Source organism: Chaetura pelagica, unplaced genomic scaffold (assembly GCF_000747805.2).
Source record: "Chaetura pelagica isolate M959 unplaced genomic scaffold, ChaPel_1.0 scaffold222, whole genome shotgun sequence".
Taxonomy (NCBI): domain Eukaryota; kingdom Metazoa; phylum Chordata; class Aves; order Apodiformes; family Apodidae; genus Chaetura; species Chaetura pelagica.
In genome coordinates, this window is record NW_009952711.1 from 5,506,391 (window position 1) to 5,532,659 (window position 26,269).

Sequence of the window (26,269 nt, forward strand, 5' to 3'; positions counted from 1 at the left end):
GGTGAGGCGGTAAGGAGGCGGGCGGCTGCCGGGCCGCCTGGCACCGGCGTTCCTGTCTCCGGGCTGCTGTGTGAAAGCTGTGCGAGCCTCCCCCTGCAGCCGAGAGGTTCGTGCGTGTTGGGCAACTTCCTCGTGACGGAGCTGGATGGGCGAAGCGGGATTTCTTCTCCCCCCGCTCAGCCCTCCCCGGACTGGGGCGCAATCTTTGTTCCAGGCGCTGTCACAGACAGGAGTTGGGCCCCTGGAGCGATGGGGGGATTAAAATTGTGCGAAGGTAGTTTGGGGCCTGAGCTTTTCCTGGCATGGCTTGTTTCTGCATTGCCATTAGCGACAGGAGGAAACCTGGTGTGCGTGATAGGGTTTTGGTAATAAACTCGTCAGTAACTGAAAGGGACTTTCACAGCGACTTCTGCCTGGAGGTCGTGGTTCCTGAGCACGTGGATGTTGGGCAGTGGCTGGTACTGACGGGTCTGCGGGCAGGTGGGGTGGGATTTTGCTTCCAAATTGCGGCTTGTGCGTAGCAGGGAACATCAAGAAGAAAAAGGGTCACTTTTTCTCATTGCAGGCACAGGAAGGCTGAAAGCTGTATCCATCTGAAAGGTGTTTGGTGACCTGTGTGAAATGTCAATCCTGTTGTCTTTGAGCCAATAGGATGTTTTATCAAGACTCTCTTTGATCAGCTCTATTTGTCTAGGCAGTGATGATCTCTGTGTCAGTGCACACTTGTTGCATCCTTATCAAGCATTAACTTCGTTAAAACTATTAAATATAGTTTATTAACATGAGTCCTTTTCTGAAGTTTTGCTTTACTTCTGGAGAAGTAACTGTAAAACTCTCGATTTTGTTTCCTTATCTTAGTATTTGAATGGCATATGAATTTTAATAGAAAAGTAGCACAGCATGCTGCAAGGCTTCTTTGGCATGTCTCATTGCAAGATCCTGTTTTCAGTTGCTTGTAAATTTTTGATGCCATCTAAAACATTCCATGCCTCAGGCTCTCTTTTATAAGGTTATTACATTTTGATCTGTATAGTTGTTTCTTAGCCTTCCTTGCTGTGGGGAAAATGTTTTGAACTCTGGTCACAATTGAACAATTCTGATTTCCCCTCCATCTTTTGAACATGAACATGTTCCTTTGGAACAGCAGGGGGAAGGGGGAGAAAGTTTGAGTTTGAAGCAACTCTGTCAAATCCAACTTTGACTGTAATTCAAAAGTTTAGCCAAACTTTTTCAGTTATGAATGTGAAAAATGCAGTTTGTTTATGATCAGAGACTTTGATATTCAGTTAGTGCTTATTGATTCACATGTAAAAAACTTGCTTAGTTTTCTCCATAGTTTTCATGTGTGATTCTGCATGCAAATGACAAAATAAATTATCCTGGTGTTATTGGAAAACTGCTGCCAGCTGCTTTTGCATAGGGCACTAGAATGCAAACTACAGTTCTGCCTCTCTGGATTGTGTTTGGGGTATTTTGTCCTCAGAGTTTAAATCTGGAAGACTGCATATCCAGAATCACAACAAAAACAGTCGGAAACCCAAATAAGATAGAAAGTATCATCAAGGACTTTTCTGTAAAAGCCTCCCCTGCACTTATTTTTTGCATAGTTGGTCTGCACACAGCTGCTTCCCCAGGGCTGCTCTGTGACCCATTCTGCAAGATGGATTTGCTTGGGGTATGAATCAAAATTGATAAGAGAAATTGATGTTATCTGCAAAGCCTCTTGCCTTGTTGCAGCTACTGCAGGTAAATATAGTAATTGTAAATAAATAAGCAAGGAAGGTTAGGAGAAGTTGATCTAATTATTGAGGTAGCTGAATGCAGTATTAGAGTGTGGATTTTTCTTCCCCCTACCCCAAATAATGCACTTATTCCAGATTTCTTGGTTAATGGCATGTTAATAATTTGAACTCGATAAGGGATTGCTAATATGTTGCCAACAGAAACAAAAGTATGAAGAAGCTGGGATGAAAAGGAAACTGTAACTCAGGTTATTAAATATGCTTTATTTAGGTATCTTAATTTCAGTGCTTGAATCTAACAGATGCAGTTATCCTTAATTTCTCTGATTTTGTTTTTTCTTCTATAAAATGGATATAGTATCCTTCTGTCACCCATAGGACTTCTTATGATTTACTTGGGTAAATGAGCAGTAGAAAAGTCAATGGGGAAAACTAGTAATTCTGTGTTCAGAGCAGGGTATTAGCAGCGTGTGGAAATTGAGGCCTGGGGTCACATGCTGAAAATGAAGACATGAGAAAATACAACATGGTAGTTTGCGAGCAATACCAGTTTTGTTTACTTAGTAAGGGGTATTGTCTCTTAGAAAGAAATAGTTTGTGATCCTATGGATACACAATACAGGCTAAAATGGATGTAAGATAGGAACGATATTAGACTAAAACTAAGTGCTGACTACATTTCTGAAGTACTGTGAATTATTTTGCATTGCAGGATAGCGTATAGGAAAAAGCAAATGAACAGATTATGTACCTTGCTACAGGTGATCTCAATGTAGGCTAAGATCTCAAATAATATTTTTTTAAAATACTTTTTATCCTCTCATTAACTTTTCTAATGAGGAAAAAAAGTGCCTTGAATTATACCATACAATTTTAAGGTCAGACTTTCTCTCACAGTGCTCTTTGCCCCAGGCTGCTTGAAAAAAAATCAGTTGGGAGCATTAAGTGCTGTAGACTTTGTTTTGACCTGTGAATTGGGTAACTGTGTCTGTTGTTGCATGCTCAGGATACCTTTGGATATAGTTTGAAGTGTTGATTCAGATCTGCTGGAGCGGACTGACACAACTGCTGGTTCAGTTCTTTTTCACAGCAGCTGTAACTTTGCTGGTGCATTTAAGTGTCTTTGTTGAGGTGGGGTGTCCTTAGGCACAGGATTTTTGGCTGAGGGGCTCATGAAAGGTGTCCCTGCTCGTGCTAGGAGGTTAGAACTGGATGATCTTGAAGGTCCTTTCCAACTCAAAACATTCCGCGATTCTATGGCTTTCTAATACAAAACTTTCAGGTTGCTAAGACTTGGATTTCTGTAGATTAAACACTTTGAGTGTTTTCTGATGCTGAGCTATTACTTTTGTGTCCTGTGTAGAAAAGCTGTTCTTGTTTTCTCCAGGTCATGTAAGATTTCTCCACAGTGTATTCTATTTCATTCTGGAAAGCTTTAGATATATTTGTATACATGGCTTTTTGTATATTATGTTTGTATGTTCCTTTATTTGTACATTTCTGGAGTTGTTTATGATTATTTAGCTTGCCAATGGTGAACTGTGACTGTTGTGGATATTGGGTTGCACATGTTGAAAAGTGGTTTGGTGTTTGTTGGGGTTTTTTTGCTGTTATTTGGAATTTCTCTGGGTTTTTTAGTTTATAAAGTAAAATTCTGTTGACAAGTGGATAGCTCTACTAATGTAGTCTTGAATCTTTTCCTTAACTTGCAATCAAATAGATGTGCTAAATACAGACTGTGATAAGCTCCAGCTTTTCTTGAAGGATGAGACTTCCTTATTTACCAACACAAAATGCTCCTGTGGTACAATTAATGCTTAAGTTCTCCTAATGAGTTAGTAAGACTGGACTGTAACCAGCAGGTGGAAGTTAATGACTTTCATTTTGCTTACAAGATTGATTAATGTAGTTCTATAATAGGAATCTTCCTGTATCTAAAACTTGCTTTGAGAGAATTTCTTCAAAGAAAAATAGTTTGGCTGTGTTGGTCGCCAGCGGGGAGGAGAAGAATGAGAATGCTGTCTGGGTTGTGAAGGAATGGTCAAGATGGCAAAGTCACCTTCCTACTTTCCTCCTCATGGTGAAATGAACTGGTGATGCCAACAGAATTTATCATTTAGAGGTCACCTAAACATATATATGCCTGCCTTACCTTGCAAGATCTGAGTTTTGCAGGAACTCCTTTCCTTCAACTAAGCCTCACAGTTCTGTGGGGAATTCTTTCAAATGAGATGGTAGCTTTTAGCAATAACTGCACTGGGCCTGTTTCTCATGCTGTCAACTTTGTATCTGTCTCCTGCTGGAATTGCTTGAGCTGAATATAGCTTGCATTAGTGCTTCTAGCTATCCTGATCTTGTGTGTTGTAGTTTTTTTGTTTAACCATCTAAAGAATTTTATTTAATATTCTTAGTAGTGCTTTAGTATTTGAGGAAGGAATTAATACTGAGAAATGTTGTTTATAAGGTTAGACAGGTGAAGAATATCAGTGTCTTCTGGACTGCTTAAGGGATAATGTTCTGTGCTAGCCTCAGTGTAGGTAACAGAAGAGCCAAATCCTTAGTTATTCAGATTATGAAAGGTTTATATGAGATTAAAATACTACTTATCACTCCAGGAAATACCATTAGGGAATTTGTTTCTGTTGTGAAACGTTCTTAACTTTTATAGTCACTAATGATTTCAAGGTAAGAAAACAAAACTCAAACTTTTTAATATAATTTGCAATAAGTCAAGTGTCCTTGGATGGGAGATACAGGCTAGGAAACTTGCTAAGAAAAGATTCTTTTTAGCTCATGAAAAAACAAATTTCAGCTCCTATAACTGGCAGATGCAAGAAGCTGTCTAATCAACTAAAATACATTAGACACTTCAGCTGTAAGGAGCTTTCAGCATCATTTCCGAGCTGCTTCTGGGCTTCAGAGCCTTCCATGTGATGATGTCAGTCCTTAATGATTTGTGCTTGAAATAGAAGCTACTAGTAGGATAAAGCTGGGTACCTTGAGTAAGATGTCTCATAGGTTTGAGAAGCACCCTATAAAAGGAGCTATGCATTCATGGCGTGCATCTCTTAGGCTAGTACTTATTCTTTAACAGCGCCTTTGTCCTTAGTGCCCTTCTACCCAAGCAAGTGTCCTAACTTTTCTTGCTGTTTATAGTTGTTCCTTAATGAGGACAGCAGTCTGTATAGGTGTGCACTGGAGAACACTAATTTTTATTATTATTTTTTTTAATTTATTTTTTCCCCTCTACTGATCTTCTGGTCCTCCGTATACGGGATGGAAGGGGTCACTCACTGTACGTGGGATGTGGAACATGTTTAGCCCATTGAACAGCCCCTCCTTTTTATTCTCTTGAACTGGGCCAGGCTATTTTCTGGTTTCAGTCTTGAACTTACAAACTATTGGTATGTTTATTTCAGCTTGCCTTATCTGCACATGTACAAAGCTCAATTTTCTGTTCTCTTTATCTGTGCAGTATATGCAGACATGGTTTGAAAGTTAAGGAAGTCTTAATATATAATACCTGATATTACCAGAATCTTAAAAGGTAATGCTGCTGTATTTATTGTTGCAATATCCTTTTATGCTCTTTTCCTGGCTTGATTTAGTGGTATTTGATTCTTGACCTATCTAGCTGGAACAAAAGAATAACAGGATGTTATTGCCTGGAGTATTGTTTACTACAAAGTGTGCTCTCTGTTAGACTACTCAGGCATTTTTATATTGGCTTCTTCAAGAAAAGCTGTCTAGTAGTGCAGTAGATAGCACCATTTTATGTTTTACATTCAATTAACCATCCTGGTTATGGTGTTTCCTTACATTCTGTCTGAATCTTTTCTGTAGAAGTATATTGAAAAACCAAAACTTGAACCAAATATTAAAATAGAAAAGCCAATAAAATTAAATTTTCAATACTAGTCTGATATGTACTCTGAAAAACCCTACTCCTAATTAAAAACCTTTCTCTTCTATTGCTTTACCATTACTTTATCTGGATTGTCTTTACACATCAACCTGCTTTTTCTGTATGGTGGTTGTTTATCTAAGTCTGACTCCAATCTGTCACTTGCTGGAGTTTTGAGGTGTCAGGAATTGCTGTTCAACCTGAGAAGTGGATTGCAACTTGCTGAAGACTCCTGTAAAATTGTGTGGACTTGAAGTGTTTACTTTAACATCAGAGAGAGCCTTTATAGCCACTGAATTAAATAATAGTATGTTACATGTTTTGTCTTAATTGCTTCAAGCAAAGGAGAACAGTTAGTAGTGTAATACATTCATAGTTGACTTACTGGATGTTGCAGACATTAATGACTGGCAAAGGTAAATGCCTCTTGCTGGTGTAACATTATAGTGTTCCAGTGCACAAAATTAAACATTTTGAGTATGTTTTTTCCACCTTCCCCTGACTCAGGTATGGGCGGCAGCTAAAACTTGTAAGGTGAGAACTAGGTGATTTTTAAGGTCTCTTTCAACCCAATTCTGTGATACCAGCTCAGAAACCTCCTATTTCATTATCTTATTACGTACTTTTAGTAAATAGATTAATTGTTAGAGACTGTGAAAACGGCACATGTTGACATACTCAGGTATTTCAACCAGTTAATCTTGTACATGTACTTTAAGATATACTAATACAATTAGCAGTACAATAATGATAAAACCTGGAAGTTAATAATAAGGTGACTAACTTGCTGATTCATCTCTCTAAAAGGTGCTTTGTCTGACTTAACCAGAACAAGAATTTTTGGATAGTTCAGTCTCTGTAATATGAGGTAGCCTTATCCTCCTCCATATGCCCACCCCACAGCTTTAAAAATATAACCCCTAAAAATAATCTATCCTTGAATTTGTTAGGAACAGACGAATTGATATAAACATTCAGTGTTGTTTGGACTTCATTTGTATGCAGCCACTCCCTGGCAGATTGAGTAATGTAATAAATAGTACTTCTTTTCCCCCACTGTTTTTACGTGATTAATTTCATGGTACTTATATTTTCAGAGTGAACAGCTTAACAGCTCACAGTTTCAATGGTGAAATGATCTGCTTCTCTTTTGTATATGATGATGTCTTGTGGGCCATTATTGTGTTCTCTTCCTCCCACCCATGCCCAGCCTCCAAAGTGGCTGGCAGTCAGATGTTGTTCAAGAAGCTGAATATCCTTGCTCCTTATATACAAAGAACCCCTGTACAACTCTGTGCCCAGAGCTGCTGCCTTTAATGGGCTGTTGTGTGTGTCTCAGAAGTGCATGTCTGTGTTACAGAGCAGCTGGGTACTAGGGCATTAGACCTGTAAGACTCCTCCTGTGTTCATAGCAGCAGTGAATACTCTGTCTCTTCACCTGTACGGATGAAATAAGTTCAGCCTGACCCCTCTGAGTTAATGTCAGGACTGCAGAAGCGTGCATAGGCATTTATGGCCAGGAAGAGGCTCTTGGGGAGATATATTGTTTTGAGAGAACAGCTTCCTGGACAAGCTTCTGTGCTATTAGACAATAGTTGGCATGTTCCATATTATCCTTTCCTATACCATCAGAACAACTGGAAACACTGCAGAGGAGGACAAGAGTAGCAAGGTGAGCTTCAGAGTGTCTACAGTCAATACAGAAGAGGTACAGGGTGCAGCCTGTTTCTGGTCTCGGACCACCAAAACACTCTTGGGCTGCAGCTGCCTGTGGATCTATGGAAGCAGTTACTGATCCACCATTTCTTATATGACTTGGGTGCATAGGGGACAAATAAGAATCTTCTGAGCAAGGTGAATAAATATGAGATTCAAAATTGTCTTTAAAACCCTGGAATTTTTGTTTTGAACCTGTTCCACATAGATGCCAGAATCCAATATCTGATGCTTTGTCTCTGTGGAGAGCTTGCATTGCCTAGTCTTTAGCTGCAGTAAATTAACTTAATACAGTCCTGGTACTCTGGCTCTTCATTGCTTTCTGAGATCAGTGTGTTTGGGGAAGCTTTTGTGAACTGCAGCAGCAGGTCCTGTTAGGAGTGAGTGGGGAGAAAGGGTCATATGGTCACAGCACAGACATGTTTCCTGTCAGCAGGCCTTTGCCTCTGCAGGATGTGCAGTGTTGTAGCATAATGGGTCCTTCCATTGTAAGGCACTTCTGACTGCAGTGGATTGAGCTGTCTGAATTTCTTCCAATCTAATTTGCATGCTGATGTGACCAGAGAATGGGGAGCCTGATTTTTCATTTTAAAGTATTGTCCTTGCTTGTTAGTATGGTTTCTTTAATTTTTTTTTTACTCTAAAATAATATTTCTGCATGGCAGTTAATGAGCAGAGGTCAGTTTGCTTATTCTGCTGGGCTAACGAAAATTCTGTTGCTGTCCTGATTTGGCACTGACCCCAAACAAATAATACTCTCTTTTTCAGCAACACATCTTCAAATCAACTTTCAGCATCAGGTTTGTGGCTTCTATTTTCCTGAGGTCACATAAAAAGCAACTTGTCTTTTTGTAAAATATAATTCAGATAAATTCAGATTTGTATTATGATACAAATAAACAAATGGCATGATAAAGCCAACTTTAAAAGCTAAGGAGTGTGGATCTTAAATTTGGGATTTCCCATGTGTGCAGTGTGTTGATGCTGTGTTAAGCCTGACTCTAAGATGCCTGTGCCCAAAGGCACCTAATTGTCTTGAGTAGCTGAGAAAAGCTTGTAGTCTAAGCAACTAAATGCAGATGCAAGAAAAGATGCAGTCTTTTAGGACAGTGTATCCTACACCAGTGTCTGCTTCTGGTAATTTTCTGAGAAGGAGACATGAGATTGTTTCTCAAACTGGATGCTGACTGTTGAGTCCCATGGGCTGTGACTGAGGAGAGTGCTTTTGTTGGGAGAGGGCAGTGGTGCACTGAGTGAAGTGCAGAAGTGCTCAGTGAGTGGAAATGCACACTTGGTACTCTTCAACTTGAGTAGTCTCCGAGACTGACTGATTTTGAATGTCACTGAAGCCTGTAGTTGCTCTCTGGATGCATTCCTGTGTGACCTGCCCTAGGTGGTCCTGCTCTGGCAAGGGGGGCTGGACTTTATGATCTCCAGAGTTCTCTTTCAACTCCTAACATTCTGTGAGATTATGATGGTCCTGTGAGATTATGATGGTTCTGTGACTGAAGATAAACTGGATGCTTTTTTGGAATGTGAGACAAGGGTAGATATTTGGATATTTGTGACACATAAAAATATTAAGTAATGGTTCTTAATTTGACGCTTACAAAGTGTTATAGTTATTTTTTTCTTAAATCTGGTTAGTTCTATTGCTGCCATAAAGCATCAATAACAGCTTATGCCTTAAAGCCTGGTAATGACTAAGCAATTTGAAAGTTTAGGACACATGCTAATGGAGACAACTTTCTTGGAGGTGAAGGTGAAAGATAGACTTGTGATTTGGTTGGAATTTTCTTGACCAATTGCCTGTTTTGTTGCAGATGTTGGTCTTGGTCTTCTGGTAATCGCTTTTAACTATAGAGGGTGGGAAATCTTGCTTGCTTTTTTTTTTTAATTTTGCTTTTATGTAGTGGTTTATTTTCAGCTTTACCTTGTTAGTCAGTAGTCTCTACCTCGGGATTAGCATGCAACTCCCTGTTAGCTTTATGAAGGCCTCCACTTGGTATTGGTTAGGGAGTCCAGCTCTTTAGTTATGTAGGAGACCACTGCTAAAGCAAATTCTGAGGGCTTCCTACATGTCTCCTTTTGAAAACACTTTCAGTGGTATGTGGAATTCAGGAAGGCCCCAGGGACATAATCTGCTTCTTCACCCATTGTATTTGTTTAACTCCTTAATCACTAAACTGCATCAGCTTTCCTCACAAGCATCTCTGACTAATCATTGCCTACAAACAGTCCTTCATCTGCAAAACTTCTTGCTTTCCAGAGAAACAGTGCTCATTTGTCTTCTTCCTTTGACATGGTCACAGCTGTTGGCATTTTTTTCTCCTCTTCAATTCAGTAGCTTATCAGATGAGCCATATAAGACTGCACAGCTATGTTAATTAACAGGAGTGCAATAACTTATGTTGCTCCTGTGAAGCTGTAATTTGAATAATGTGTAACTGAAATAGTTTTTTGCTTTTTAAATATCTCAAGTTGTGCTGACATGTCATTTCAGAAATACCAGTATTTTGAATATGTTGTCAAATAAAAAGAGATGCAAGAAGTCTTGATTCTTGCATTTTTTGCAGCATTCTTTACTGCTTTATTGATCTGTTCTGATATATTTGATACCCTTTTCATGCCTCCCAGAAAATAAGTTCATGGCCAGAGTCTGTTCCCACCCTCTCATGAGTGCTGAGTTACTAGATGAAAACTGACTCGATCTGTCTGCATTTGTCTAAGTGTTTAATGAAATTTCCTAATGAGATGTAAATGGCAATCCGTTCCTTGTATCCTAACAGATCATGCACATGCGCACCAAAAATCCTTATCCCTCCACAACATGTTCTCACAAAGGTCCTTGTTTACTCTGTAGAGAAGACGGTTTAGAATTGCCTTCTGAGAAACACGAGACTGCTTGTGGAAGCTGCTCCCAGATGCTCCTCTTCCTGGGAGCAGTAGAAGTCACTGGGCTGTACAAACTGTGGCAATGGCAGCTTGCTTTTACAATTGCCCAAGGAGAAGAATTTAATGTGTGTGCTGTGCAGTATGTGCACACTGCATCCAGTCTGATCCAAGTGTATTGGGAGGATTACTGGGGAAAATGGGGACTTCCACTGCCACAACAATCTGGAGTTTGTGCAAGAAGGCTGGCAGGACCAGTTAGCTGCATGCTAGGTTAACAATCCTGTCCTATAGGATTAAGCCCCCTAACTCAAATAAAATCCCGCTCCTTCAGAACACAGAGAAACAAATTAATTTAAAAAATGCAAAACCCTGCTAACTTCACTCGTCCAGTTTTTTTAATTTTCTATCTACCATCATATGCGGATATGATGATGATAAGACTTTAGAAGTGGTAACAACAGAATAAATATGCAACTGAAACTTAAAGCTGCTTCAGATAAAGTAACTGCATTACTTAGTCTATAATTTTCAGTGTAAATTCAAAGTTCTGCCTATAATTGCTCTACCTTTAGACGTTAAAAATAAATCTGAATGCATCTTGAATATATTATTTTGTATTTTAGGAGAATACGCAAATTGTCAGGGTGAAGGTTATAGCTGGAATTGGCCTGGCCAAGAAGGATCTCTTAGGAGCCAGGTAAGGATATATGTGGTTGTTGTGTTAAGGGACAGCTGCTACTTTATTGCTTTTTCTTTCCACAGCTATTTAGATCTTAGTGAATCTTCCTGTGCCTCTTTCAAAAAAAGTTATCAGAACTATTTTAACTGATAACTTCATAAAGTGATCAGAGACTATGTAAACATGAAGAGAGCTGTTTCCTCGCCCAACAGTCTCCTGGACAGATCTTGTGCATTGGCAAAATAGTATGTGGTAATGTTTAATTCTCTGCAAGGTAAAATAGTACTGTTACGAAGAATGGTACAGGGACATATTTTACTTTGGGTGGACTGCAGCTAAAATAACAAGAGTCCAGTTAAAATAAAAATTGTCTCATCTGTGCTTTAAAGACTTATAATGAACACAACATGAAACACTAGTAGCAACAAGACTATTTCAACTCAAATTATATGCAGGGGAACAGCACCCACCAGTTCTATAGATGTGGTAAATCCTTCCCAGTGCCTGCAGGCTCTGGGTAGGTACAAATTTAAAAGCTAACAATGTGTGTAAGGGAAGAAACAATCAAAGTGGTTTAACTGTTTTCCCACAGAAAATAGCAGACTTGGTAATTAAAATGTGTTGTAGAATCTTGTAGAATTGGCAAATGGCAACATGTAGATTGTACCTAAGTAGGGTCTAGAAAAGTAGGGATGGGTTTAGTCCTGGTTCTGCGTCAGCCGCTTTGGCGAGCGGACAGGAATGCTGTTGTTTTAGTGCGAGAAAAATTGTTACGTGCGACATCAGTTTAGCATTAGAAAAATTTCCTTTGTGATACTCATATTTTCCCTAAAGGCAGACAGTCTCACTTTATTTTTTTTTTCTTTTTCATGTGCTTTTTTTTTTTAACTTTAAACAATAATGGGGCAGCTTTTCTCATTATTTAAATATGTGAAAACTGTATGCTCCTTTGCCGTATGGCTGACAGTCTTGGTCACCTTGTGTTAATTGAATGCCTTGTCTGTCTGTGAAAAGTAGATACTCATATAATCTGTTAATTGTATCACAGGAAGGAGGAAAAAAATCTGAGGTAGCAGGCCATTTTAAGCAACCATATTAGGACACCTTCATTAACAGAAAAATGCAGGTTAAACTCAAATTTGGTGAAGCTGATAGAATATATAGTAAAAAATATTGCATGTTCAAGGAAGCACCTTAAATTACAGGTATTTTAAATGTTAAAAACGAGATTTAAGACTTCAGGCTTTTTCAGTTGCTTTTTTTTTTAACTCTAAAGCTATTTAGAAAATTATTATAAGTATAAATGTGTATGGTGTTCATAAAATAATGGCAACTCCTAGTTTTTTAGCTTCTATTAATTTATGCCTTTTAAAACTCAATTGCTAATAATGCTGACAAAAAAGGATATATAGCAGCATGTTTATCTTTTTCTTTCCCCTTCCCAGTGACCCATATGTGAAAGTGACAGTGTATGATCCAGTGAATGGAGTCCTTACCAGTGTTCAGACAAAAACTATTAAAAAGGTTAGCCATCTTATCTTTGTGAATGTGGTGGTTTTGTTTGTTATTTGGTCAGATTCCAGAGGAAAAGTTTATACTACAGGAAATATGAGAATTAGTATGTCACTTGAGTGAACAGACATGGGTATAGGAATGTTCCATGATCTACCCAATTTCTCTGTTAATGGCATTGTTTTGGTATTTTCCCTTCAATTATTCTAGTGAATGGTAGAGAAACACTATGGAATATAAGGAAGAGTACTGTTTCAAAAATGTATAATTCATGGAAATACTGGATTGTTCTGATTTTCTGAGATTTTTAATGATGTAAGAATGCCTGTTGCTGTACAACTTTTATCTTTTTTGTTTGAAACACAATCACAATACTAAAACATATAAGACTCTTATGACTTAAACCAACAATAGCAAAGTTAAAGCTTTTGTGCTTTATTCTTAAGTGGATTGTTAACATGGGATAAAACAGATGTAAAACATCAGAAAAGGCACCAATATACAATTGTCACTATAACCAATGTTGTCTTCCTTTTTTTTTCTTACCATATAGTCATTAAACCCAAAATGGAATGAAGAACTCTTATTTAGAGTAAGTGTTTTTTGCAGCCTTATTACCTATTTTGGATGTTATAATATGTTAGAAAAAATGTTTTCTCACTACTTCAGCTTAAATCAGAAATATGTCTATAATTAGTGTTCAGAAAGGCTCACAAACTACTTCTCTTAGAAATACATTTGTTAGTATTTTTCTTTGTGCCAGAGTTAAATTTTCAATCTTGATGTTACCTTCTTTATTCCATCAATGTTTAAAGACATGAATGTGGATTTAAAAACAGTTTTGGATAGCAGCAGTCTTGGTCATTGGCTCTGTTAGAAATGTGTTGGTTAGTGGAATGGTAGCAAGGTGTAGATTTGCTGTTTAATTTGTGTCTTCTGTATTTCTTTCCTCCTACATAAATGTAGAGATTTTGCTGAAGACAAGTGCTGGAATTCAGCATATTATTTTAACCATTAACTTACTGCTCTTTCCTAGGTTAATCCTCAGAAACACAGACTCCTTTTTGAAGTATTTGATGAAAACCGTTTGGTAGGTTCTCTTGAGTTAATACTGCAATGAAAGTAAGCTTATCTGGATTCAACATAGGTTAAAAAGGCCACACCAAATCATCTTAACTTATATTATGAAACCTAAAGCTAAAGACAGACCGGATTCATTTACTCTTCTGACATTAGCTCACTTGGTGTTGCTCCAAAGCAGTTATAGCACTGTTCTTAACTTCTGATGTGTTTTAACTCATAAAATTGTCATTCTTTCGTAGTGCTTTTCAAATTACGTTCTATCATACTGAAAGGTCTGGACTGAATGTTTTATTTTTCTCCACAAAGTAATCTTGACAATGTAGGTGTCTCTGTATGTGGTGTGAGAAGCTTCTTCAGTGTGTGAGGAATTGCATGGAAGAAAACGTGTACCTTTCTTTGGACATTCTGAAAATGCACAGCAGTTTGTGATCTTGTAGATAGGTGTCACTATATGAATAGCAGTTCATAAATAAGATAGGATTTGTGCATTTATCTTCTCAGTGAAATCAAATGTCCTTCTCTGACCATGCTCTCATTTTATGGGTGAAAATGTCTACTTGCCTACCTTTCTGTATGTATGTTTTGTTGTAAGTGAGTAAGGCTGGTAGCAGTACAATCAGGACACTTGAACCATAGGACCACTTCACAGACATTGCTTCTCACTGGAATATATACCTTTTCCTTCTGCAATAGTTTGAAACTAATAGGAGGGTTTGAGTGGTCTTTAGTTTTTACTCTGAACACAGCTTCATTTTGATAGCTGTTATCAAGGACCTTTTTGTGCTTGAATACTGTGTTGACTATAAAAAACTTACTGTTCTTTTCCTAGTATTTTCTGCATATATTCAGTAATCCATTGTATCTTCTATGGAGGTGCTGCTGTGTTAAAATTGGGAAGAATGTAAATGTATGTAGATATAAGTACAGACTGTGTAGAATAATTAGATTAAAGAATGAAGAGATTTCATTTCTTGGTTAGAGGCATCGCACAATGCCCAAACCATTTACTTCTTGACTAGTGCTGTTACCTGCCCCAAGTATTTCAAATATTGTGTCTCTTTTTTTTTTTTTTTTCAAAAACAATTTTAAAGGGAATTGTGGCTTGCACAGCAGGTTAAATATGTTTTTTTTCAGGATGCTCAGATGTTAATGTCAACATGGTGTTATGGAACTTCATAAAATCCAAGTACTTTCTTTGTTAGTCAGTGGAACATTACTGCCACCCCCTGGAAGCCAGGAGGCATGGATAGAAAGTCACATTCCTGATTTTTGGGGGCAAAAGCAGATGTTTTGTTGTTTCCACTAAGAGAATTCTTTAGCCTTCTTTCTTTAATCTAGGGTAGAAAAGCTTTTTGACCTATAGAAGAGTCTTACAGCTGTCTTCTTACAGGAGAGGAACCAATAAAACATTTTATTGGTATCAAGTTGGAAATGGTGCTTTTTTTCCTATGTATGATTATACTTAGAGATCAAAGCATCATGACCTCATCAGTCATTGTATAGTTCTACAATAACCCCAGTATTTTTCATCTTAATGTCCCAGATGTCTTGAGCTATATACTTAAGTGAAATTGTTGCCTTGGTTGTGATTGTTTAGCATTGAAAAGCTCCCCCACTTCTGTGAGTTCATCTCCACGTGTCAGAAATCATGGGTGCCTTGCACTCTTTCATGGGATGCAGCTATCATCAGAAGGTGTTTCATATTGCATTATTTTAGCGGACTTCAGTGTTAATCATCCTTTCTTTCATTTGTGAGACTGTCCTGCCAATTGATAATTTCCTCTTCATAAAAATTTGTTCAAAGTGCTTGTAACTTTTGGGGGTAAACTGAAGCCTGAAATCTGTTTTGCTTTAGAAAAGTTACTTTCTTGAAAACTAGGCTCAGAACTTTTCTTCTTTAATGCTAGGAATAATTGGAGTTGTAAAATCTTTCTGTAACAGCTTTAGAACTTTTTAAAGATCATCTGTCTTGCATTTTGTAAGGGAACACTAAATCTAATTTGTTCTGGTGACTTGTTGCAAACCATTAGTAGGATAAAGGGCTTGATCAGTTTGTGGAGTCCTGAATTATGGCTGTCTTTAAAAACACATTAGAAAAATCTGTCAAGAAGGAAAATGAGATCACTTATGAGATGGACCAGTGAAGGGACTAGATGTTTTTTTGCCATCTCTTCCTGTCTTACAAGAACTTGTCACAGTTACATATATTTCAAATGAAGTGCCAAAATCTGTTACTGATACTTGGAGAAGTCAGTGATGTTAAGATTTAAATGGAGCCATTGCTGCTTTTAAAATAAAACATGTAATTATTTTTATGTCGACTCTTAAGTCAGCAAGACAGGATTTTGCTTTTTAAAAGCCATTTTATGTTGACTAAGGAAGCTGTCGCTGGCTGGCTATACTTACAGAGTTATACCTAAGGAAGAATAACATTTTGAGAAATTTGACTTAAATCTTAAACCTGAGTTACCAAAATCTGTCATCTTACCATTTTGTTGGAGGTTTCTTTACTAAAAATGGAAAGAACATTTCAGATAATCCTTTGGGGAGAGAGTTGCTTTCTTTTACTGCAAAGTGGTGTCCCTAAGGTGATAGCAATTAGTTGTGTATCATTTGAGCATGTTACAAACTGTGCTAGTAATAAACTGATGGGGAGAAAAGGAGCTTTAAGAAATGCTCTTTTTACCGTTCACTCACATATGTTAGGGTGGGTTTTTGGATTTTGGTTTTTTGTGGTTTTGTTTTTGTTTTTTTAAGTAGCTTGCTTGAAGTTTAAATGTAGCTTTTTGAAACTGACCAAAATAATATTTTATGGTTTTCTCTTTCCTCCTCTCCCCTCATCCCAGTCCCCTCCAACATATAATATTAGAAGAAATCCACTTGGTAAAGCATAATGAAATAAGTGAACTGTTGTATTTGTTGGCTTTTTATGAATAAGCTAGTATTCATTAATTGCTGCATTCTAATAAGGGAATTCAGTTAATGGAAGTTTAAGTAACCCTTGGGGTATAATTAGAAAACAAATTTGTTGCTTGCAAACAGGGTACTGTGAATTTGATTCCTGGTTCTTTTTTGGGAAGGAGGTATAAATGTTAATTTTACTGCCTTCTAGCTTAAAATACTGTAAAGGTTAAATAAATATGGAGCAGAAAAAATGCAGTAGTATGACCTATAAAAGTATAAATGGCCTAGTGTTCTCTTCTGTTTGCACTTTTTCAGCAGCACCAAGTAATTTCATGTTAGTGTGGTAGTGTTTAGTACTGCATCATATATGGCTTCTGTATTCAAAAGTACATTCATAACCAAATGTTTATTTTAAAGAACAAACAAACAAACAAAAACAAAACCCCACTTAACGGCAAGATTCAATATTGTCTTTTTTCAGAAGTCCCACTAGGTGCCAGCAAAGGACCTTGTTAGACAATATGAGCCAGTGACACATTTTGTAGGAATTCTCAATTCCCTTACTCTTCTAAGAGTTGATAGCATGTTAACTTCTTCACATGCTGATAATTTTAGCTAAAAAATAACAAATGGGTAATTAGCTGTGAATGCATGGGACAGTTAATATATTATAGTACAGAATAGCTTTATTCTGTAATTGTGCTTCTGTAATTGTTGTCTTTATCTTTCAGCATATTTGGCTCAGTGATCTAAAGTTTGTGTAGCTGGTCATGTATTTGCATGTCATATTGAAATCTAATGAATGTCCATTTATTGTGGGCTTCCAGCAAATAAGATGAGGCAGTTCACTTTGTAAGAATTCTGCTTCTTTCTACCTTTAACAGATGAAAATTGGAAAGGTTAAAGTATAAAAGAAAAGGTTAACATGGCTGGCTGAAAATAAATACCACGTTATTAATGAGAATAACTTGCGGTTCTAACTCGGTTGTATCTCACTGAAAATTGTGAATTAATTGACAGGAAAAGTTCCTACTTCATAAAGTATGACTGCTTAACAGCATATAGATAGTGAGAAAATGCCAGATTTCTTTCAAGTTTGATTTAAATAGTGCAGAAAGACTTTCTTTTTAAGAGAGAGGAGGCTTATTTCACTGGTTTATGCATAATTCAGACCTCAGCAGTTTGCTTGCATGGTTACTATTTGGAAATTCAATCCTAGACTTGATACTCAATTATATGGGACTTCATTCCTACCAACTTCCTGTAATTCTAAACCTATGGGTAAAAATATTAGTAGTCATACGCTGCTGAGGAAAGTACGGACACATTGACTCAGCTAGTGCAGCTGCAGCAGGAGTTGCTGCTTTAAACTTGGGAGTGCTGGAAGTTTATTATTGTATTAATTTATGCAAATTACAGAAGATACACAAGGTCAGTTGTGTTGGTGAGTGTGTTGCAGCTGAGGTTGTTGGAACATATATGCTTTGTAAATGAATGCTTTCTGACTGCAAGGAATCAAAGACGGTCCAGAAACTGCAGTTCAACGAGTGGCTGACTTATTTCAAGAGGTACAGTAGGTTTTTTTTAACACTATTATCTTGTAGAAATTAGGACAAAGACTGCAACGTTTATGGGCTTTTACTGTTGTGATGTGCTAGCTCTAGGTTCTGTGCAGCTGCCTGTAGCCTTTCTGCTGAAGGATCTTTGTGGTTTTCATTTGCTAACATGCGTGGAAATGAGAACAAATGGCACGACGGTTAAGATTGCATTTTGCTACCCAAAGAAGCAACACAGATCCTTTGTCAGAAGCCTCTGAAGATGTTTTGGACAGTAACAACTGTGTGTCCTTCAAAAAAGTGCAGAACTCTGCACCTAACGTTACACAAATGAAACTGACTTCTAGACAAGTTGCTCATGCACCTGCAATGCAACAAGTAATTAATAAAGAGGAAAATTCAGCTATTTCTTCATTGCAAATAAAAAAGAGCACCTCTCTGCACATTTCTCTACAGTCAAGAAAGTATAGTGGATGCTTTCAGGCTGGTGATGCTGTAGCTGCTGGTGAAGACACTTCGTTCCTTGGTATTGGTAATGAAGGAAATTGTGGTGCTCGAATTGTGGTTGATTATCAATCCAGCTATGGCCTTCTGAGCAGCAGTGCCCTGTGCAATGGCAGCCTTACCAGTATTGCAGCCAGTGACAGCGGATCCTTCAGCAGTGCTGGCAGTGACTATGGGTCATGTGCGAGTACCACAAGTGATGGAGGTTCATACAGTAACAGTGTCTTCAGCGACAGCAGTAGTAGCACTCTTTCAACAAATGATGGTACTTTCTGTAGTAGTGTTGTACATGGTGATTCTTCATATAGAAACAGTGCAAACAAGTGTAATCCCTATAGGAACAACTCTTCTCAGGAGAATCTGTGTAGAAGTAATGCTACTTTTGATCAAGATGGTTTGTCAGTGAGGAAGAAAACTAAAATTCCACTGCGACGTTGTTCATCTCTGGTTATTTTCCCTAGGAGTCCTTCCAGTACTCCTCCAGCTTCTCCAGTAAGCTCAAGTCAACTACCCCACAGAGGTGCCTATCAAACATCCCATAAACTAATTATTTCTCCTAGTGACCTGGCACAAAAAGAAGATCACACCTTTTCCAAGGGATTCCTTTCAACAGCAGTCAATGGACTTCGACTGTCTAAAACAGTTTGCTCTTCTGGCGAAGGCAGAGACATTCGGCCACTTTACTTGAATGCATCATTACAGGACAAAAGTCGAATTTTGAATAGTTCTGAGCAGGCCACTTGTGAAGAAAGATCTAATGGTTTCTCATGTATTTCAGTTCATCTCACTCAAAGAGCATTTGCATCGAACACTGAAATGGTTAATGGCTGTTGCGGTCCAGAATTAAATCTGAACTCCAGTGCAAAATACCCTCCTTTAAAACTGGCACGTAGCACATCTGCATGTTTGCCCTCAAAAATAGATTCAGAATATCTAATTAACATAAATGAACTAGCAAGAACAAATGCACAGGAAAGCAAAACCCACCATGTTTTGCAAAGAAGTGTTTCATTGGAAGGATCACATCAAAAAGTTTCTTGCTGTTTATCCAGCCCTAAATACAAGTGTCATAATGCAAGGACGTCTCAGTTGCACATACAGTTCAAACCTGGGAATGAAGGAAAAACAACTGGTGTTAAGAAAAGATACGGGACCTCTAAAAGAGAAATGTGTAGCACTTCTTTGTGGAGGCCCCATAAGGTGAGTGTTTTGGTTTATAGAAAAAGCTGACAGTATTTTACAGCTGAAATTAAGTGGAAAATGATACAATTTACATTTCAGACCTAAACATGATTTCAAAATTCCTAGTGGTGTCAAACTGTCATGATTGGTAAGTTTATTTTTATATTATTGGTGACGTTTGGTTTTTAGATTGGTTTCTTAGAGTATGGGTAAATGCAGTAGCATAGGTGAATACCTTTATTTAATACATTATAAACAATAATTTCCTGTTTACATTAACTCAAAGGGAATTTCTTGTCTAGTTATCTAGACCTGGGAATTATATAAACTTCAGATGAAGGTAGTTTTAAATACATCACTTCCAAATAAATTAATAGTAATTACTGAAATTGCTTGCTTAGAAGAAGGATAAAAATGAGTGGATTACTGTAGAGTCTTTTAGGTTTATTTCCTATAGACTTCCTATAGTTTGCTTTATGTTGAATTAAAGATAAGTAGTATTTGAGCAGAGAAAACTCTAAATACTATTTGTTTCTGTATGCACCCTGAACCACAGGAATTTTCAGTTTCCTCTCTTTTTTTTCCTTCCAACCACTACTTCAGCCGAAGCAGTACACTGTAACTTAATACCTCTCCCAACAACATTGCCGTTCAAATTATAGTACTTGGGTCTAGAAGGCTTAAATATGTTTTTTTGGTAATGCAACTCATGTCCAACTAAACTACAGAAGTGTTTTCTCTTTTTAAATCTGAAGGCAGTTCATAATGTTAGTAAAGTATATGCCAGACAAAATTTGGAGTTTTAGACTTGTTTAAATAACATTATGAAGACTTGAAGGATATAAATATTATATATTAGCTTTAATTATTGCACTTTTTTGTTGAATCAGCATTCACAAATAATGTTTGCCAAAACTGTTTTAGGATCTCATTCTCTATTAATTGACACTACTACCATTTAACTAATATGCTTGTTTAAGGAAAAGGCTTTATGCCAAATATCTATAGGTATGACAATCCCTTTCTAAGCTAGTCATATAACTACTTTGGAGGTATTAGCCTGTAATTTTCAGCCTGTCATTTCCCTTAGAGTAGTGCCTGATGATTCTGCACTTTTTTTTTTTACTTCATACTACTTTTTGGCTAAAGAGAGTTTGAAGAAAAATACACTTTCAGACAGGTAATCACTGTGCATCTTGTTTGGTGATTCCCCATCCCTAAAGCAAACTGTAAATTTGATGGTAAATTTCACAACAAGCAAATAGATTGACATTTTAAGTAGCCTGGATCTAGTTATCTTTAAAAAGTATATTGCAAAAAGGAAAACATGTCGAGTCATGCACTTCAAGTACATATCTTGTCCACTTGCACTTCTAGTTTTTGTGCTTAAGGGCAATTGATATGCAAGATATTTTATATTTTAATACTAAGTGAATTTTAATCGGCTCTAAATTTAGATAGAGAACAAGTTCAGGATTAGGTTGTTGGCAAACATTTCCAGAAAACCTGGTAGTACACCAGACTGACAATATTTATTTCAGTTCCCAGGAGCAGTGTTTACAGTGGATCGACACAAAATCAAGGAGACTTAACTGTTTAAAGGACTTGATAGTGTCTGCAGTAGTTGAGCATTTTTGACTGTGTTCATGTGCAGCATGTTTTAAGCTTCCTGAGTTCTTAAGATTTAATCTTCTGACTAGAAGACGAGAGAGACAAGTTTAAAAATAAAAAAATAAAAAAAGTGTCTGAATCCCAGATTGTTGTAGCTGTCTTGTACTTTTAATGTGCTTGCAAATATTTAGAATTGTGCAATGTCTACATACAAATTAAAAAGATCTCTGATTTCAGAGAACTGGACACTAAAGGTTTCATAGCAGTACACTTGTTTCAGGTTCCTTTATGCAACAACAGGCACAGGAGCCTTTCAGTCTTGAAATAGTCCTTTCAGTATTTACATAGAATTAGTTTTTTTATCGTGTCTTAAAACATGTTATCAATAAATTTAAAAGATTCCCCTACCAAAGCAAGCAAAAACCATAGCTGACTTTATAGTAGTTCAGCAATTCACTGGAATAAAATAAATGCTATTCTGTTTGCTATTACACTCTGTGTGACCAATCTAATAGATTCTATGGCAATAACTTAATTATGCAGACCAGTTAATTATCATGGTGTATTGTGACTCATTTAAAAATAAACAACTCCCAAAATATTTCTCTTGACTCCAGTTAGTCTGGCCTAGTATATTGATATGCTGAGTCTGAGTTCAAATTTAACGAGTTGATACTGGAGTAGCATTTAGTAATGTCAGCTATCTGTACAGAGCAGTCATGAAATCAAATCAGTGCTTTGGTCAGAGACTCCAGAGTCTGAAGCAGCAAAAGGTCTAGGCATTCTTTTCTTACGCTCCTGGCCTTTAGCCACCTCATATCAGATTTCATGCTTTCTATAATCAACAGCTTGTTAATAGCTGACTTTGAGAAGGGGAAAAAATATTATATCAAAACACTATTTTTGTGACAGCTGGCCTTGGATTGTTTGTAATTAGGTTGAAAAATGTGGAATGGTGATGGCCCCCATACCACTGCTGATCTTTACTGGAAACATATGGAGTAGGTTCTGCAGTAGATGATGGAATTTCATTTATGTGAAGCAGGAGGAAGAGGTAGTCAGTGGTTATAGGATTGTAAGTTGTCCTTGACTTCGTGTTTCTGTATTCACTGCATCTGTCTCTTGCTTGGGCTACAAATAAATCTGCAGCTAAAATGCTTTGACATCACAGGTGTGAACTGACAGGGTAGGAGTGAGTAAGGGAACAGTTTACATGTTGTTTTACGTATGTAAACTTTGAGATACAGAACAAAGCAGAAACAGTGACTGCAGTTCTACTTCCTGTGGAACAAACTTTAAAAAAAGAAAAGCTGTGTTAATCTCTTCCACCAGTAAAATATTATGCTGACATCCCTGTTGATATTATCCATTTCTTCCCCATCAGTATCACTGCTGATAAGATAATATAAATGTTGTAATTGTACTTGCAAGTCTGTTGGGACAACTGTATACCTTTAAATAATTTCTTTAACAGTTCAGGGAGTAATAGTGTTACTATCCTCTTATTTACAAGTAATTTTACTCAAGTTTTGTCTCTAGTGAGTCAAACACATTTTGAAGCAAAAAAACCTACTTCAGAGGTGGTATAAAATAACAAAATATTTCTCCTACTGCTAGGTGTCTCTGAAGGAAACCTTTAGTTGGAGCTCTCAAGTTTTTTTTCACCAGGTTCTGGAACTCTGCCTTTTGTATTTGTAAAAGGAGATGCTATTTGAATATTTCAGTGCTAAATTTAAATTTTGGACGAACAGTAATATGAGGGGACTCTGTGAGGCTGTTTCTTTTCACTAACTGTTCTGAACATGCTGAGGGGACTAGAACCTGTGCCTTGGAAGATCTTTATTCCCTTGATATATGATGCTGCACCATAAGTTAGCACTGAATAATCCAAGGTTGCCTTATCTCTTGCATCCTCTTGAAATATAGAGCTTCTGTCTTAGCAAAACTCCCTCACAGAAGATAACCAGGGAAAAGTGCCAAGAGAAGGGGAAGAAGACAACTGTGGCCTATCTCCAGCCATCTCCATCTTTGTATATTGAGCAAAGGGGCTGCACAGGTTTTGTCAGTGAGGTAGAAAAGAGGTAGGTTAAGCAAAAGATTATAGAGGCAACATAAGGCAGAGCACGAATTGACATCTCTTTATGCTATTGTGTTAGGATAACCTCATCACCTAATTATGTTCATATTGTCCAGTATTGCCTATCTTGAAGTATCATGTTACAGAGCTGTCTGTGGCACGTTGCTATGTCATGGAAGTTCAGTCAAGGAGAAGGGGGGCTGAAAGGAGGGGGGGGTGTTTCTGAGGAACCACAGTGACAACTGTGTTAGACTTGGATCGTATCTTGCTATTTATATTGTCTCTCAGACAATTTTTAGAAGTTGAAGCATCAGAGCAGTAAAGGGAAGACAATAGAAACTGTTAATCACTATAGTTAACAATTTATAATTAGTTATTGAGATCTCCTACTTTCTTCTCTTGTATAACGATGACCTGTAGTGTTTTGATAACTTGTATGGATTTAATCTATTTTCCATCTTGCTTTAATGCAGAATTTTGTTACAGCTTCTTCTCCACTTTTCTTCTCGCCTTTAACTTTTGAATAGGAAGCATCTTTGGGGGGGAAAAAGATTGAACACAAACTATGTGATAAATCTTACAGCCAAGACTAGTTGTGAACAGTTGATGTGTGGAAGCATTAGCAGAGGAAGCAATCAATTAATGTTATTTGATATCAACTCTATCCCTAAATTTTTTTGTCACTGTTAGCAAGTTGTATTTGGCAACAGTGAACCGTATGTAATTTTCAAAATATGATCATGCTCTTAAGGAATATCTGGGCTGTAGCAGAACATTTTAATAACCCTGTATTTCAAAGCTCTAGCACTTTGTAGTCACCAGCAATCACTACATGTACATAGTGAGGCGGAGTTTTTTTGTACTCTGCACAAATTATGATTAACCTCATTCTGTTTGTAGTCTGCAGCTTGAACTGAGTTTAGGTAGGCTTCCCATGCTAGCAAAAGGGGAAACCAAAACTGCAAAACTGCAGAGCAGAGCTACTGAAACAGTGTGTATATATATAAATATTTAACTATCTGGCCTTCATGTTGATTCACATCCTTTTTAATCTACTGTGAGAGAATGGGAAGCATTGATGGTATGGCTTCTTTGAAATAGCCACAAGCTATAGTTACTCTTTCTTGTAAGGCTTAGTATACATTTAAGGTTGTGTTTAAAGTAAAACTTGTTCCCAAGGCAGGATAAGAGACCTTCTTCCCTTTACCCCTGACTCACAAAATAACTTGCAGGCTTTCAGATATGAGACCATGATCATGGTTAGATTTTTTTTTTAGCAGTACGTCCTTTCTGTTTTCTTTGAGAAATTAGATCAAAACTTTGGTTAAACAAAAAATAATTTATTGGGAAATATGATGATGATGTAGAAATAGTATTTGAAAGCATTATAGCATAAAACAGATGCCCTTAATAAAACTAACAGTACCTGCATGTGTTCTCACAAGAACTGTGAACAAGCTCAGCTATGAAATTGTTGAAATTATAACTATAATAAATAATCTTTTAATCTATTAAGATTTCCTTATTCAAGGAAGATGGTAAGTGGTATGTCAGTATTTTTAAATGACCAAAAAGGGATAGGGGATAGTGCAACAGACTGGTCTGGAAGAAATAGTACTTGGAATAAGTAGCCATGTGACACATTTTGTGTTTATAAGGAGGAAAACTGAGCACTGGTTTAATAAGAGGAACTTTTGTCTTACAAATCAAAGTAAGCAATGACATGTGAAGATGGGGGAGCCCGGGTAATGCAGGACTCTGAGCTTTTAAAAATAAATTACAAGGACCCTTAGCAGAAATTCTGAAAAATACTCTCAAGACATAAGTGGAGGAAAAATCTCCCTTATGGATGACCACTAATTAAAAAATAAGAAACAAAAGTGAGAATGAAATTGTCACCTCTGAAGTTGCAGAAAGTGTCATGGTAGTGGGTGACTAGACAGTGGAAGGGACAGTTTGAAAATCAGTCTTGATAAATGCCAAGTACTGCACACAGAGCAAAAACAGTTAATGATGCATGTGTGGTAATGGTCTCCCATATTGGTCAGGAAATGGTTTATATCATGGTGAGTGCCTCGCTGAAAATGTCAGCTCAAACCTTGTTTACAGTTGAAAGGCAAATAGAAGGTTAGGATTTATTAGGAAAGGAACAAACTAACACAATTAAAACTACCAATATGGAGGTGTACAAATCCACATGCTTGCGTAGATTGCATATTTTTGGTCATTCTTTTTCAGAAAGCATGTATCACAGAATTAGAAAAATACTAAGAAGGGTCAGAAGATTTGGATAGCTTTTATATGAGGAGACGTTACGTAGGCCAAGGGCCTTCTGGCTTTGGGGGGAAAAAAAAGGTATAAAGGGAGTTTTATGAAACTATAGTTCAGGGGAGGTGAATTTAAACAGAGAATTATAAAACAAGCATGTTCTCTTATATGTTACTGAGCTTACTGTTGAAAGATGTGCTTACTAAAAGTAGAAATGGATTTCAAGAAGAGATAAGTTGAAGTCAAGGATATGAAATTCTCAATTATGTATTTTAACATCAGGATCAAAAAGTTCATGCCCACTTATTCATTAGAAAGCAGGGGGTATATCAGAGGAAGTACTATTCTTAACTGATGCTTTTATTATTTCCTTAAGCATCTGCTCTTGGCCATTACTGGGGAAAGGATACAAGGCTACACAGAGCATTAATCTACCCGCTAGGCTCTTTGGTGCCTGCTCAGCCCCTGCAGCCACCTAGGATCAAATGGTAGAAATGCTCTTTCAAGTTCTCTCCTCATCCTGAGATGGGAGTGTTCTTCTATGTTCCAACACGTGTTTTCTCATCTTCCAGAAGTGGATGAATTTCACAGATGGAGCAAGCAAGCAAGCAAAACTGTTTGGCCTTTTCAGGCGAG

The 26,269-nt window shown here is 37.3% G+C and overlaps 1 protein-coding gene across 1 annotated transcript in view; it reads left to right on the plus strand.

The window, feature by feature from the left end:
* Nucleotides 1-10,886: 10,886 nt before the first annotated feature.
* Nucleotides 10,887-26,269, plus strand: part of NEDD4 (neural precursor cell expressed, developmentally down-regulated 4, E3 ubiquitin protein ligase) — a 40,696-nt gene continuing 25,313 nt past the window's right edge. The window contains 4 exon segments of the mRNA XM_009994420.1: nucleotides 10,887-10,954; nucleotides 12,382-12,460; nucleotides 13,002-13,040; nucleotides 13,485-13,538. The gene's annotated coding sequence lies outside the window, so the exon portion shown is untranslated.